The sequence below is a fragment of the Nelumbo lutea genome, chromosome 4 (assembly GCF_056320005.1).
Source record: "Nelumbo lutea isolate HS-2025 chromosome 4, American lotus-T2T, whole genome shotgun sequence".
NCBI lineage: Eukaryota > Viridiplantae > Streptophyta > Magnoliopsida > Proteales > Nelumbonaceae > Nelumbo > Nelumbo lutea.
In genome coordinates, this window is record NC_142687.1 from 53,838,627 (window position 1) to 53,855,351 (window position 16,725).

General features: G+C 38.5%; 1 non-coding gene across 1 annotated transcript; it reads right to left on the minus strand.

Annotated features, from left to right (window-relative positions):
* Positions 1-15,483: 15,483 nt before the first annotated feature.
* Positions 15,484-15,590, minus strand: LOC148860659 (small nucleolar RNA R71). Its single transcript, XR_016095241.1, has one exon. It is a non-coding gene; the product is annotated as a small nucleolar RNA R71 (small nucleolar RNA).
* Positions 15,591-16,725: the final 1,135 nt, after the last annotated feature.

The following is a 16,725-nucleotide window of genomic DNA, read 5'->3' on the forward strand; positions in this document are numbered from 1 at the left end:
TGCCAACCTCAAAAGATGAAATGGCATTGAGGCCCAAAACCGGTTTAACCCATCGTCCCTAGATTAGTACATATTGAACCAATGCGACTATTCGAACACTCGCCTCGTACATAGTCTCTAAATGGCAAAAACCAAGATTGTCCTAGATACAATTTTTCAGTCACTTAATCTCAATGTTCGTCCCAGATACAAATGTCAAAGTCAAAGAATGAACACCCGTATGAGACACAGTGGCTCAGCCATAATTACAACCATCAGTTTCGATCATGACTCACGAACATTAAAGCTCTATGAGACCGTCATCTACTCTCATCAATCATGGCCGAGGCCTCAGCATGAATCACTCGGTACCCTCAGCCTCAGCCTTGAGAGTGGGGGCAAGTGATGTGGGTATATTTGGTCAGCTTGCCAGATCCTGACACATGGCATCGGCCAAGGGTATTACCGACTAGAGACTTTTCATTAAGGGCACTTAGGTAATTCCCACCCTTAATGGGTCATTGAGCACTTAATGTGGGTGCACATTGGTGTGTCCAAAAGTGCGTCATTAAACACTCCGGAACATCGATCCATAGGGAAGCAAGGAAAAAAGTTATTACAAACCTTAATCCAACTAAAAGAATGCAAAGGGAAATTGCAGAATCACAAAACTTTCATTAATTAAATTGGAATTAAATAAAAATGGAGTTCGAAAACTACTGAAAATAAAATAAACAACAACAATAAATAAACAACAAAAATTAAAAAGAAGAAATATGTAATTTGATCAAAGGTAGCAGTCTCTAGATCTCACCGTTGACCCTCAAACATCTCGAGCTAGGCCTTCTGTCTTACTTGGCCATAGGGCTGTTCACGGGTCAGGTTGGGTCGGTTTACTGAGGTTTTTCCAACCGACCCAACCTGGTCGGGTTACCTTAACTTGAAACCGAAACCAACCCAGTGTTAAGAAAAACCGACCTAGTCGGTTTGAGTCGGGTTGGGTCAGTTTTGGTTCTATGTTCAACCATGTCCCCCATGTGCCTGTGTGGTACAAGTTTGGGTTGTCAGTTTAAGAATTTATTCTCACTAGAAGTGAAGACGGAAAAAAGAAGACAAATTGATAAGCATCTGGGATTAGAGATTAGTTTCACCACGAAAACTGAAATCATGAATTTCAAACATTATATCAACTTGTATGCACTGCACAAAAGGATTATGAACAACCAAACAAAGTATACAATAACATGCTTCTTGAGAAGTTCAAGGGTAGATTTCAGTTCGGGTCAGTTCGGGTCGATTTCAGTTTTCACACAAGAAAACCGAAACCGACCCAAACCATCGGTTTATGATGTTTTACAACCTGAAACCGACCGGTGCTGAAGATAACTCGGCCGACTTAGGTTGGGTCGGTTCGGTGCTAAAGTACAAATTAAATCTAATAAAAGTAAAGTTTGCAGGAAGGAAAAATAAACTAGAAATTAAAGAATAGAAAGTAATTCTAAAACTAAAGAAAAAAAATGGTTGGGATTCAAATCCAGAGGTGGCAGTAGTTGTGTTGGCGAATTGCAAGTAGGAACCCCTCCTCTTGCCTAGGCGTCCTCCTCTTCCTCTACCCTTGAACTTCTCAAGATCAACCTACTTGGGTGAATTGACCAACCCCTTCTACAGGGCCTCTAAGACCCTTTTTATAGAGAATGGTGGACACAACTGGAAATAGGGAGAAAGATGGGGGCGACAGCTGAGACTTATCAAAGTTAGGGACGCCCTAGGGTTTTTAATGGATGGCTAAGATGGTTTTGGGGTTATCCTATGGCTGAGAATGAAAGGAGAGGGCACCCAATATCATGTAGGGCTGAGATTTGGGCGCCCAGAAATGGAGGGTGTAGATTAGAACATCTAGGTTTGAGGGGTTAAAATTAAAAGAACAGGTGGTGCCCTAGATTGAATGGTTGGGATATAAGATGAAGGGAGTGGCTGAGATTTATTGGTGAGGGAGCTGAATGGTGAGGATTAGCAAAATAGGTGGCACCCTAGGGTTTAGAAGCTACAAAGGAGAACCTTAAAATGGATGGTGGAGATTAGGAGTGGATGGTGGAGCTTACACAGTTGGGGCAACTAGGGTTATCTAAGGAGGAAAAGAATGGGTTAAAAAGGCTCCCTAGGGTTTGCTAAGGAGAGGGGAGCTTGGTAATATAGTAAGGTGTGCGCCAACTGGGTTTAGCAGATAGGAGGCGCCCTCATGTTCTCAGTTCTTTACAAAAACACCCCCTCTCACAATTGGTCTTCACACCAGCTTCCTAAAAACTGCACTTCAACCATGAAAACTTTCTAGTTTTCTACATAATTTGCACAAAGACCCTCGGAGGTCACATAATTAATTTTAACTGAGAAAATGGTACACTTCGACTAATCTAAGGCCGAAAATACCCCTGAATTGATTCCCTTAAGGCATCAAAATGCAGGGTTATCACACATCCTAAGTGCATTTGCTCCTTGGCCAGTGGCGTGGGGTCATGACCTGCCAACGCCCCTTCATAACCCCTTATATGACCACGATACACGGAACGGTTACATGTCATGCATTACCCCCTATCAGGTGACTCCTACTATAAAAGGGACACTGCAACTAGAGGTAGACACACTTACAAAAGCTATCACTTGCACTCTTATGGTGATCTCTGTTCTCCTTGAGCCCTCAGCTAACTTGACTGTCAGAGTCCCTGCCCCTAGGAACACTCCCGGGGCCTCTGACATCTTTTCACTGTTGACAGGTGGGAGATTATCCTTTGGACCTCAAAAATTATTTGGCTTCCCTCTACTCCAAATTTGGAAGCATTAGTTCTTTTATATGAAACTTTTTCTCATAAATGCTCTCCTTTTCTTAGGAGATTTTTATTGATTCAATCTCTTTCTCTCTTACTTCTTTTTTTAAACAAAAGCCATTTATTTATAGTGGTAGAGAGCATATGACCATTATAGATCCATTGGGGATGGATTAATTCATACTTGAAAATGTTCAAAGTGAGTTGCCAACAAGATAGAAGGCATACCATAAGAGGTAAATAGCCATTATGCATTCGGGTGGTTAAATTTTTCTGTAATTGGTGAACTAACATGAGTTAGTAGTTGACTACTCGTAGGGAGGAATCTTTTTTCTCTAATAGTCAACTACAAACTTATGTCCAATATTGTTAGTGAGACATAGTCGACTCATGATTTTTTGTAGTCAACTACTAAGTAGTGTCCTAGCAACACTAGCCTTGGCTATCACAAGTAGTCGACTATAGGATAGTGGGTAGTTGACTACTCACTATCTACAACCTTAGAAACTTAGAGAAATTGGTTCAAAAGATCTAGAAATCAATTTCTTAGGCTTCCAATCATAGATTTTCAACTGTTAAGTTCACAATGAGTCCAAGAACATCTAACGACCAAACCTACTACTAGTCATTAATCTCTAAGGATAGGTTAACAAAGTTTGGTCCACTTTTAGCCCATACAATGTGTGATTTATATTAAGTCCTTAAACATGACACACTTTAGACCACTAGAACTTGATGTTCTTTTCTTTTCAGCTCTTTGTAGAAATCTTCTTCTTTAGAGAGTCACAAGTTGATTAACATCTATCCAAAAAATTCCGTCTGAGATTTGATTCCTCAAAGTAGTTTGTCAACCATTTTAGCTCAATAGGAATAACTTGGATCAGCTGCATACTTCACACATTCATTAGCACTTTTAATGAGTTTTCTATCATCAAAACACATAGGGCCAACATTCTCCCCATTTTTAATGATAATAAACCATTGGGGAAAAATGATAACTGATAAAGTACATATAGAAAGTACAATGATAACTCCCATATCAATATGCTACTCCTAATATATAGATGCACAAGAATCATGTAAAAATGAACATTGAAGAAATATAATTATTTAAGAATGATTAAATAGTTCTCCTTAAGAAAAATAAACATTTAAGCACATTATTTAAATCTCCCCCTGTATCATGTAAGGGGATAACCATATAAAAGCATAAATAAATAAACCAATTGAAGTCATAGAATAAAACTTGTAGCTCACTTCTAAAACACATAAGCTTTTAAATAATGGATCTTATCTTTCAAGTAGCTAACCAGTCATTGTCCTAAACATGATGAACATCTCAAAACATTCCTTTTTATTCACTAATGTGTGGATTCTATTCAACGTTTTTATTAGTGAATAGTTGGGGTGCTCAACTCTTTAGTAGATGATTGTTAGAATCATTCTCAACTTTTAGAGTGAAGCAGTTATCCATATAAAAATGACATTTTCATATAAGTTTAGCTAGATAAGATTACATTCATTAAACACTAGACTCTATTTAGCTTGAGCTCGATTCTCCATTAGTACTACAGAGCCAAACATGCAAACATGGAACAAGGAAAATTTTTAAGTGACAGATTTCTTTTTGACTATCTACTTATTCTCCATAGCCACTCCATGCAGGATAAATATATTTACTAGTAGGTAACTCAACTTCATCATTAGAATCTCATCCACTTTCATGTGGAAGAATCCTTTCTTCATTCCCATCTATTCTTTCTACAGTTGTATTGGGTTAATTAGATGGCATTGCCTTATGAGGTGAAGATTTTGGGAGTCAAAGTAAAATCTTAGAGCTTTAGGCATCCTTTTGAGAACATACAACCTCCAACCCAGTTTAGGTTAGTGATGGGGGGGGTGATTTGGCCCGACCTAATATGTAAGGGACACGTGGATGCAACCTACCAGCTAAATGACAAATCGACACATAGAGTCGCGCCAGTAGATTGGGGGGACCTTAGGTGCTCAGCCACTTCAGACCTGGAGTACCTCGGAACCCACTTGAGCCGAAGTGCCATGTAACTGAACCTAGAAGCTCGACAGTCATCTCCGAACTTCTCGGGATCACCCCACATAACTGTAGGCCTCATTCTAACGGTAAGCCTCATTAGTTGGTACGTGACCCTCCTTCCTAAGTGGAACAAATCCCTACGTCATGGGCTGAGGATTCTGGGAGCATTTCGCGAGACCTATGGCAGCCCAGCTATATAAGGGCATCAACCCCCAAAACTCAGGCACGCGCAATCACTTGCTCACTAGCATCCTAGCATTCAAGCTTTCAACTCACAACCAGAATCCAATATTGGCTTAAGCATCGGAGCGAGCTCACCGGGTTAGCAACCCTAGGTTCTCTGATCCTTTGTCTTGCAGCTTAGTCCAGCTCGCTACATGACTAGTGTCCATGTAACCTTCCAGCTAGGAGCCTCCAAATCACGCACAATCAATTGGCGTCGTCTGTGGGAAACGATTGAAATGTCAACACCACATCTCACCAATCACCTCATCCTTTTTCAATGTCATCTTCCAACAATACCGGTAAGGGCATTGGCATGAGCGTCATTGGGGGGCAAGATCACCCAACGTGACTTCCTCAAGGCCTTTTGGTGACTATCAGGCAATTCACCATCCCCCTCACTACTTCAGTGATTCCCTCTTTGTCAGTGCAACAGGCAACTCAACAGGTGATTCCTCCTAGGGTCAGGCACCACCAGTTCGACGACCTCGTTCAAAGCATCAGGACCATGTAGATTCATATGCAATAGATGCATCAGTTCCAACAGCTTCAGCAATACTATTTTTATCAGTAGTTTCCACCATTACAACTGAACCAACAACCAGGTCAGTACCAGAATTAGACCCAGAACCAGCAACCACATTAAGTGTTTGCCAATCTTCTCACCGTGTTGAGGGAAACTCATAGGTTCCAGTCGTTCCTAGGGACAAAGCCCCATCTCAACTCCTTGGTACCTCGTAACAACCAGCATCAGTCCTGTGACCAGGAAGAAGCAGGAGGAAAGAACCCATATCCACCTCGTGACGGTGTTCGGGAGTGGGAGCGGACCAGAATTGAAGTGACTGATAACCCAAAAGTCAATAGCACCAATGTGGTGCTAACAAAGAAGCAGTAGTGGCAACATCGTAAGACTCATCTATCTTCCACCAAGAATAGTCTGCCAGCAAAAAGTAGTCGCCTATCAGAAAGAAGTAGGGAAAGGGAGGAAGTGAGCTCAGTAGCTGCATGAAAACTCTACATTTTAATGCCTTAAAGGCATCAATTCAGGGGTATTTTTGGCCTTAGAATAGTCAAGATGTACCCTTTTTCCCAATTAAATGCAATGTTGTGGCCTCTAAGGGTCTCTGTGCAAATTCTAGGGAAAACTATGAAGTTTTCATGGCTGAAATGCAGATTTTGGGAAACTAGTGTGAAGTCCAGCTGAGAGAGGCAATGTTTTTGTATAAAACTGAAAGCAGGAGAGTGCCTCCTAGCTGCTAAACCCAGTTTAGTGCCCCTCCTACTATATTAGCACGTTCCCCACGCTTTAGCAAACCCGAGGGCGCCTTCTAACTCATTCTTTTCATCCTTAACAAACCTTAGCCGTCCCTAACTGCTAAATCCTCACCTTCCATCCCCTCTAGTCTCCACCATCCATTCTAGGGCACTCTCTTTTTAGCATTCTAACCCTAAGAACCATTTAACTTCTAATGTTCACCATTCAGCCTTTAGCCATTAAATCCTAGCATTACATAATATTGGGTGCCTTCTCCTTTTCTTCTCAGCCTTAGGATCACCCTATAACCATCATAACCCTTCATTCTAAACCCTAGGGCACCCATATTTTTGCTAAAACCCAGTTGTTGCCCCCCTATTTCTCTCTAATTTCAGTTATATCCACCATTCTCTAAAAAAATGACCCCAAGGGCCCTGTAGAAGGGGTTGGTCAATTCACCCAATTCACAAGGCTAAGGTTTCTTGGGGAGCTCAAGGGTTGTAGAAGGGGGGGACGCCCAATTCTTGTCAGGAGGGGTTCCTAGAATCTGTTCAACCAATCTGCAACTACCGCCACTGGATCTGATCAACCACTCTTTTCTTTTCTTTATTTTCTTTTCTGTTATTTTTATTTCTGCAACCTTTTAGATTTAATTCTTGTTTGTTTCTTCGTTTTGCATATCTGAATTCGTTTGGTTCAAGGCTAAGGTGTCTCAAGGGGTTTGAGGGTTGTAGAAAGGACGGATGCCCGATTCTTGTCAGGAGGGGTTTCTACAAGTTGTTTGGTCGATCTGTAGCTACCGCCACCGGATCCAGATTTTGGATTGTTTATTTATTTATTTATTTTATTTCCTTTGTTGATTCCCATACTTTATTAAATTTTGATTTTTATTTATTGTCTTGTTTAAATTTGAAACATTTAATTTCAGCAATAATAGATTTTATTTTTGTATTCCTAGTTCCATTTTCTTCTTTTTTTTGTTTGGAATGAGAAAATAATAATTTTTCCCTCGCTTCCTTGTGGGTTCGACCCCTTCCTCACCATGTACTATGTTGTTTAAGGTTACGTGAGGATTAGAAAAATTTATAAATTATTAAACTAGTGTTCCAAAGTGGTTAACGACAATCATTTGGTGACACCAAGTTTTTGGTGCCATTGACAGGGAAGCAAAAGAAAAAATTTTTTATTTGCTTTATCTGGATTTGTTTCCTTATTTTTTTATTTCCATTTTATTACTTGATTTGTTATCTCATTTTAATTATTGTTTCTCTTTGATTCTGCAGGACGGTATAGCGAAAGGAGGGGTACCGGAGCATTGTTGTATTACGGGAGAGAAGAGAAGAGAAGATTAATTAGATTGCATTTCAGGTGTAGTCATACCATTTTACTTTTGATTTTTTTTTATATTTTATTTTCAAACTCTTTTTTTTTTGTAGAATAGTGATTTTTAAATTTTAATTAATTTTATTTTGTCTAGATCTGATTTATTTTCTTTAGTATTATCTTTTTGTCATTTTGTTTTTTTAGATCTACTTTTTTCTTTTTATTTCTTGAACGAATTTTTGTTTTATTAGGATCGCTTTTTATTTAAAAAAAATCATTTACTTTATTTTATTTTAATTTTTTTACTGCCGCATAATCTCTTTTATTATTTTTTTAATTTTTGGTTTAATTATTAGAGTAGCATTTTTCTTGTTAGAATTTATTTTTGGTAGCTATTAATTATTTTTGCACAATTAAATTTTATTTTCTGTTTGCCATAATTAATTGTTGCATTATTTAATTTCCTTTTCTTAGTTGTTTAATTGAATAATTAATTGTTAAATAGGAAATTGTTTAAATTTTTGAATTTGGGTTTAAATTTAAAATCTGAATTTAAATCTTAATTTTAATTCAAATCTGAATTTGAATTTGAATTTGAATTTCAAATTTCAAAAGTTAATTTTAAATTTTCGAATTTCAAAAATAAATAACTAAATAAGAATAAAAAATAAAAAATAGTAATTTAATTTTTGCATTTGCATTCCAACATTTAGGGTTTCATATTTTAGAGCATGCATCATTTAGGATTATTTAATTGCTGAAATTATCATTGTTAGTTGTGAATGTGTTAGGTTTTCTTTTTATTATTTTAATTGTTACTTTTGTTTAATTACTTTGCTTTAATATTTTATGTTATATTGCTGAATTAAATTTTAGAAATAATTGTTCATGCATTGTAATTCATTGTATTTGCTTTGTTTGTTGTTTCCTTTTCGTTAATCCATTTAAGGGCAGCCAACTTAAATAAGATAAGGTGGGGATTTCACCACCCTTCCTTAGCCCAAAAATCACCACTCTTCACGTGTGCTTCACCCTAAACCCTAATCTAAAATTTGGATAGCAAGATCCTTTAGGGAAGCCTCACACTTGGTTCAAAGGTGTGCTGAATTTTAGGATAGCTTGTAATTACTTTCCATAACTGACAGTTGGTGTCTAAGGAAAGCAGTTAAATGGCTACGCCTAAGCGGGTTTGTGGTTACTTAATTAGGTCCTTGAGAGAGCAAGGGGAGCCTCTCACATCCCCACCTCTTATCTAGATAACCAAAGGAAGTGGTGTAATTCCATGTGAACCTAAGGATTCACATTGGTTGAACCACTAGTTTAGGAAACCCTAGGTCAGCCCATAGGTCGTGTATGTGTATTGCTTACGTTTTTTATTTTAAAAATTCAAATTTGAATTTAAATTTTAGGAAATTAAATTTCATAATTTGAATTTGAATTTAAATTTCAATAAAAAAGGGAAATATAAAAAAAAGTAAATAAATAAAATTGAGTTTAAACTTTAGAATTTAAATTTCAAAATCTAAAATTTAAATTAAAATTCAAAATTTAAATTTCAAATTAAAAAGAAAAAGAAGAAGAAGAAAAAGAGGGTTAAAATAAAATAAAATGAATTCAATGGCTGGAGTTTATGGAATGAGAAACTACTTCCAACCTGAGCCACAGGTAGACTGGAACCATGTGTCTCGACAACTGGACAAGATTAATGGGATGGCCCACATAATTGACCAAGCCCTTGCATATTGTCAACAAAGTGGCCCATACCCAACCTTGTCATTCAATCCACCATGTTCTATTTGTGCAAACCTGGCCCATCATGTTAGTTAGTGCCCTATGGCAGGCCCATGTCAACCAGTCATTCCAAACCAAATACCTGCAACCAATAGATCTTTCCAACCCAATGCTAACCCATTCTTTAGCCCATATAACCTTGGGTGGGAAAATCAACCCAATTTCAATCATAGGGCCCAAGTCCAAGAAAACCCCCTACCAGATATGCACTCTCAGTGGTCTAAAGCATAGATCCACTGGGAGTACACTGATTACCATGGGACTCAACTGGCTCAACCATGTCAAACCTATACACAGTCCCAATACAACCTATCTAACTCCATGGTCCACCAATTTTAGAGGCCACAAATACAAAGTCAATTCCAGCAGATGCATCCTAGAAACCAACCGGCCCAACCTTATCGGGCTTACCCACAACCTCCTTAAGCATGTACAGTAGATGACCAATTCATGCAACTTCAACAGCTGATCCTAAATCAGCAGCAGTCCATTGATAGATTAGAGAGCCAAATATGACAGCTAGCCAAAGCCAAGGCGAGGAGAGAAGTGGGGAAAATACTAAGTCAACCGGTTGCAACTCCTAGAAATCAGCCACTAGGTTTTCCTCCACAACAAATTGAGCTACCTCCTAAGAACCCTCAGTGTGAAAATACCAAGTCCATTACAACCTTAAGGAGTGGGAGGATTTTAGAGGACCCGTGTGAGTGAGATACTAAAAAGGAGTAAGAAGACCCTAAGTTGGAGGCGGGAAGAAGAAGGAAAGGAAACTTTAGAAGATGAGCCTTTAGTGAACCAACCCGTAGTTCCCTTTCCAATTGCACTCACAACCGGGCTGGTGCAAAAGAACAAAGAGACTCGCAATGAGGAGAGTTGGGAAGTCCATATTGACTTCTCTCTCCTCGACACGATCCAACATATCCCGACCTATGCCAAGTTTTTAAAAGAACTATGTACTCAAATGATGGAGCCACGGTCGGCCCCACAAAGAATAATGCTCTCGGCAGATGTTAGTGCAGCTCTCCTAAACCACTTTCCCCGAAAAATGAAAGACCTTAATGCTATTCTCATAAGCTGTGTCATCTCGGAAATCACCTTTGATTGGGCACTAGTGAATTTTAGGGCCAGTATAACTCTACTTCCATCCATTTATGATAGATTTAGGATCAGCAAGTTAAAATCAACCATGATAATTCTGCAACTCGTTGATTGGTCAGTCAACACTCCTTGAAGTGTTATTAAGGATGTCATGGTCAGGGTAAAGGGTTGTCACTTCCCATTGGATTTTATCCTAGAAATGACCCCAATCATGGAGCTGAACCATATCCCAACAATCTTAAGATGTCCATTTCTAGCAACGACCAATACAAACATTAACCGTAAATCGGGAGAAATAAACACTTCATTAGGGGAGAAGAAAGTCCGGTTAAACATTTTTAGTGCCTCTAAGTATCCAAATCTAGGGAAAGATGAGTGCAATGTGGATATAGTAGATGATCTTTTAGATAACCTGCCTACCCCACAGTTAGTCCAATCTGAACCTTGTTTATCGGAAGATGAAAGTGAGTCGGGGAGTATAAATGGGAGCAGTGCGTAAATGTGTCTGGATGAAAACGTTAAACTTAGCGTTGGTTGGGAGGCAACCCAATGTAGTTTTTAGTGTCTTTGCTTTTAGGATTTATTTTTTTCTTGATTCGAAACCAGGTGGCAGACCTTGAACCCCTTAGGAAAACCCTATTGATTGTTCCCTTTGGCCCAAATCCTTTTTTCATCATTCTAGTCATGCCATTAGGGACAATGGCATTTAAGTTGGGGGTGAGGAAAAAGAGAGAGAAAAATGAACAAAAAATTGAGAAGCTAAGCCTTTAAATATGTAGAATTAAAATTTCACTGAAATTTAAAAAAAAAATCCATTAAAAGAGATTCCCAAATAGAAAAAAAATGAGGAAACTGATAAAAGAATATTGAATTTTGTAGAAATTGATAGAAAGTGATAGGAGTCAAAATTGGTCTCATTTGAATATTGTCAAAACTGTTTAGAAATTGGAAAATATTCCCAAGTTTCCTTCTGCCAAGATAAAAGAGAAAGATTGAGAAATTAAACAAAAATTTTTCAAATTGTTAGAAACGGTGGACTGCCCTGAACAGTGTTACAAAAAACAAAGAAGAATAAAAAGTCAATGGACACCCTAGACTTCATAATCGGGTCTCTTCACCTAAGTCAAGTGTCGAGATTCGCGTCAAATGTTGGAAGGTAACAATATAAATAAGTGTGCAAATCAAGCTCAAGGGTAGAAATCCACTATTAAAATTTGATAAGAAGAATATGTCTTATTTTAAAATCAATCTCAGATTACCAAGATAGACTACAAATGGAAGGGTAAATAAGATTTTTAAGCCAAGTTTTTGTAATATCCAAAGAAAGACAATTTTACCCCTTAAGCCCAACACTGATCTATACAGAGTTTGATAATGATGGAATCAAGATGCTTGACTAATTATGTTAGGGAGGATATTGAGATGGGAAAGATCTCAATGATCAGTGTAATTTTAAGGCTACATTGCTAAGGGACTAGTAATGTTTAAGTTGGGGGTGTGATAACTCTGCATTTTGATGGCATAAGAGCATCAATTCAGGGGTATTTTTGTGTTAAAATAGTCAAGATGTGTCATTTTCCCAATTAAATGAAATGTTGTGGCCCCTAAGGGTCTCTATGCAAGTTCTAGGGAAAACTGAGAAGTTTTCATGGTTGAAATGCAGATTTTGGAAAGTTGGTGTGGTCCAACTAAGAGAGTGGGTGTTTTTGTGGAGAACTAAAAGTAGGAGGTCGCCTCCTAGCTACTAAACCCAGTTTGGTGCCACTCCTACCATATTAGCATGCTCCCCACGCCTTAGCAAACCCTAGGGTGCCTTCTAACTCATTCCTTTCATCCTTAACAAACCCTAGCCGCCCCTAACTGCTAAATCCTCACCTTCCATCCCCTCTAATCTCCACCATCCATTCTAGGGCACTCTTTTTTTAGCATTCTAACCCTAGGAGACACCTAACTTCTAATCTTCACCATTCAGCCTTTAGCCATTAACTCTCAGCCTTACAAAATATTGGGTGCCTTCTCCTTTTCTTCTCAACCTTAGGATCAACCTATAACCATCCTAACCCTTCATTCTAAACCCTAAGGCACCCATAGTTTTGCTAAAATCCAGTTGTCGCCCCCTATTTCTCTCTAGTTCTAGTTATATCCATCATTCTCTATAAAAAGGACCCTAGGGGCCCTATAGAAGGGGTTAGTCAATTCACCCAATTCACAAGGCTAAGGTTTCTTGAGGAGTTTAAAGGTTGTAGAAGGGGAGGGGGGATGCCCAGTTCTTATTAGGAGGGGTTCCTGCAAGTTGTTCAACCAATCTGCAATTACCACCACTCGATCTGATCAACCACTATTTTCTTTTCTTTATTTTCTTTTTTGTTATTTTTATTTCTACAATCTTTTAGATTTAATTATTGTTTGTTTTTCTGTTTTGCATATCTGAATTCGTTCAGTTCAAGGCTAAGGTGTCTCGAGGGGTTCAAGGGTTGTAGAAAGGGTGGACGCTTGGTTCTTTTCAGGAGGGGTTTCTGCAAGCTGTCTGGCCGATCTGCAGCTACCGCCACCAGATCTGGATTCTGGATCGTATTTTTAATTTATTCCTTTTATTTCCTTTATTGATTCCCATACTTTATTAAATTCTGATTTTAATTTATTGTCTTGGAGGGAAAAGGGGTTTGAATACTTGAATTGCAAACTCTCCTTGGCTGGTTCAGCACCTTGTGATTCAACACTTTGGGGAGAAAACTCCTTGAGTTCGAATTCTTGGAGGGAGAAGAGAGAGATAGGCATGCAAGAGAGAAGAAAGGAGAAGAATCAAGCAATTTCAAGAGGAGAAGAAGCTGAATTCGAATTTGGGAGAAGAATCCGTTGAAGGAGATCAATCTAGGTTGTCTTCTTCCTTGAATTTTGCACCATTGGTAATTGAAATCAGCTAGGATGTCATGTTCAATTCTCCATTAATTTTTCCTTCTTGTTGTAATTAAAGCATGATTTCTGTAAATTCATATCTGTAGTTAGCTTTCTAGGTTCATTCGAATGGATTAGATGCAATCTTGATGTTTCTTGATTAGAAATTTAATTGTTAGAATTGCTAGCCAGGTTGATCTTGATTTTTTGTAATGACTGAATTGTTTGAGAAAGAATTTAGGCAACCTTAATTCTGTTTGGCCAAATTGTTCTTCATTCTTGGAAGTTCTAGAGTGCTTGAGAAAGACTCTAGAAATTCGGATCTGCTAGTTAAGAACCGAATTGAGTGCAAGGTTAGAGATAACTTGCACAATTTGGTTGGTGTTCATTGAATCTGAAATGATGCCCTAGAATGTCTAGATCCTAATGCATGCATGGGGATTAGATTCTTGATAAAGATATGAGAATCATCACTTATGCATAGAATGAACATGCACTTGAGAGAGGTTGTTCATTTCCTTGGGGTTTTACCAAAGCAAGGTTGAATCCTAATCTAATCAAATGGCCTAGAGAACTAATTGTGGAATCAATTTTGTGCATAAATAGATTGTCTTCTCAACTTGCATGCAAGGTGTTTGATCAAATTCCTTAGAGATAATTTGTTAGCTAGGAATTCAGTTGTAAGTTAGATATACATTTTTGTTTATCAGATAGTAAAAGGTTGATATACTACTAGTAGTTGCTACATAAGTCCTCGTGATAAACAATACTCTATTCATCACACTATTATTTGTGCGGCTAGTGCACTTGTTAGTGTAGAAAATACCCATCAAGTTTTTGGCGTCGTTGCCAGGGGCTTATTGCAGAAATATTAGGAACCATTAGCCACTGTTAATCTAATTTCTAATTTTGTATATTAGGATTCAGATATGTATATAGTAACCTCCAATGCTGATTTAAGTAGTTTTCTTTCCTATTGCTAATTTGCTTAGTCTTTGGTTGTTATTCTAGTCTTGGTAGTGTAGATGATTTTCAGTTCTGTATATCTTATAAAAATAGTGTAGTTCAGATTTATATACATTAACCTTCATTGTTGAAAATAGAAAGTTTCTTGTTGCGGTAGGTGTAGTTTCTTGATTCTATAGGTTACTTTTCTGATTTGATAGAATTCAGATCTGTGTTTTGTAGGTATAATTATTATAGATTTCAAATCTAGTTTGATAGATTTCTGATTTGATAGAATTCTATAGGTTGCTTTTCTTTTTAGCTAGCACTTTTGTGTGTTGTAGATTGCTGATTATTCTTCTTGCCGATTGGTTTTGTCTTAGGTTGTTGTTATAGTTTTGGTAGTGTCAAGTTTTCTTGATGTGATAGGTTACTTCTCTGATTTCAAGCTTCTATATCAGATTCCAGATCTGTCTATATTAGCTTTTAGCTTGCTGATTGTTCTTTTTCTTGAGGCTTGTCTTTTCAGATAGCATTCAGTTTTCTTTGCCTTGTAAATTGTATACACTTTTGAGTGGTGTACATTAGTCTTTTTATTACTTTGACTTGTACAGTTTATGACAAGTAGACCTAAACTGGAGGAAGTCCCTTACGATCCGGAGATTGAAAGAACCCTCTGCATCTGCCTTAGAGCTGTTAGACAAGTTAGAGCTGAAATTGAAGAGATGGCCAAACCAAGGACTATGATGGACTATGCCAAACCAACCCTTACCGGGCCTGCTTCAAGCTTTGTAAGACCAGCCATAGCTGCTAATAATTTTGAGATCAAACTAGCCATAATTCAGATGATACAAAACACAGTTCAGTTTTGTGGAATGGCTCATGAAGATCCAAACTCTCACATAGCCAATTTCTTGGAGATTTGTGACACTTTCAAGCATAATGGGGTGAGTGATGATGATGTTAGGCTTAGGTTGTTCCCATTCTCATTGAAAGACATAGCCAAGGCTTGGTTGAATTCATTGCCGGTTGGATCTATAGCCACTTGGGATGAGATGGCTAGCCGATTCCCCTCCAAGTACTTCCCTCCATCCAAGACAACAAAGATGAGAAACGACATCACTACTTTCTTTCAACAAGATGGAGAAACTCTATATGAGTCATGGGAGCATTATAAGGAACTATTAAGGAAGGTCCCTCATCACGGACTTCCCATATGGCTGCAAGTGCAAACCTTCTACAATGGTCTAACCGAATCCAACAAGACCATGTTGGATGCGGCAGCTGAGGGCTCCATCAACAATAAGACTCCTGAAGTTGCCCATGCACACATAGAGGAGATGGCTGCAAATAACTATCAATGGCATTCAGAGAGAGCATAAGTGAGAAAGCAGCATGGTCTTCACAATGTGGACACATATACAACTCTATCTATGCAAATAGGTGCACTTAGCAAGAAAATTGATGAGATGCAGATGGCAGCCATGCATGTGCAGTCTGTGACTTGTGATTGGTGTGGGGGACATCAGCACTGAATGTCAAGTTGGCAGTCTATTTATACAGTCCCCAGAGTAGGTAGGCTTTGTTGGCAACTTTCCAAGGCAACAAGGAAATCAGTACCCTCATGCCTTTAATCCTGAATGGAGAGGTAACCCAAATTAGTCATGGCCAAATCAGCATGTGTCAAAGCCCTTCCCCCAAAACTTCAATCAGCCGAAAAAGAAGACAAACGTAGAGGAGCTGATGACCAAGTTCATAGCTAGTGCTAAAACAAGATTTCAGATCCAAGAAGCAACAATAAAGAACTTGGAGAAGCAAATCGGGCAATTGGCACACATGATTTCAGCAAGAATACCAGACACTCTACCAGGTAATACTAAAGTGAATCCAAGAGAGCAAGTGTAGGCTATCACTTTGAGAAGTGGTGAGGAGCTGCTAGAGGTGGAGAAGAAGGCAAGGGTTGAAAACAAGGTTAGTAGGTTGGCCGACCCCCTTGAACTTTGCATACAAGAGGGAGGAGCTGCAAGGGAAGAGAATGAAGAGATGCAAAGCATGGCAGCATACCTAAATGCCAATCCATGGTTTCAAGGGAAAGAGTTTCTCAAGTTGGAGAGCTTGGACACCCCGCCAATACCATCAAGCAAGACTTCAACCCAAGAGCCACCCTCCCTTGAGAAGAATGAGTTTTCGATCTCGAGATTGTAGTGGAGTTCACCTACATGAGAAGAATGAGACATAAACCAAGAAAAAGGAAATAAATCTACTTAGGACACCAATCCCCGGCAACGGCACCAAAATTTGATGGGTGTCGCATCCAACCAAAAATAAAAAGTCTTGCTCGAGTG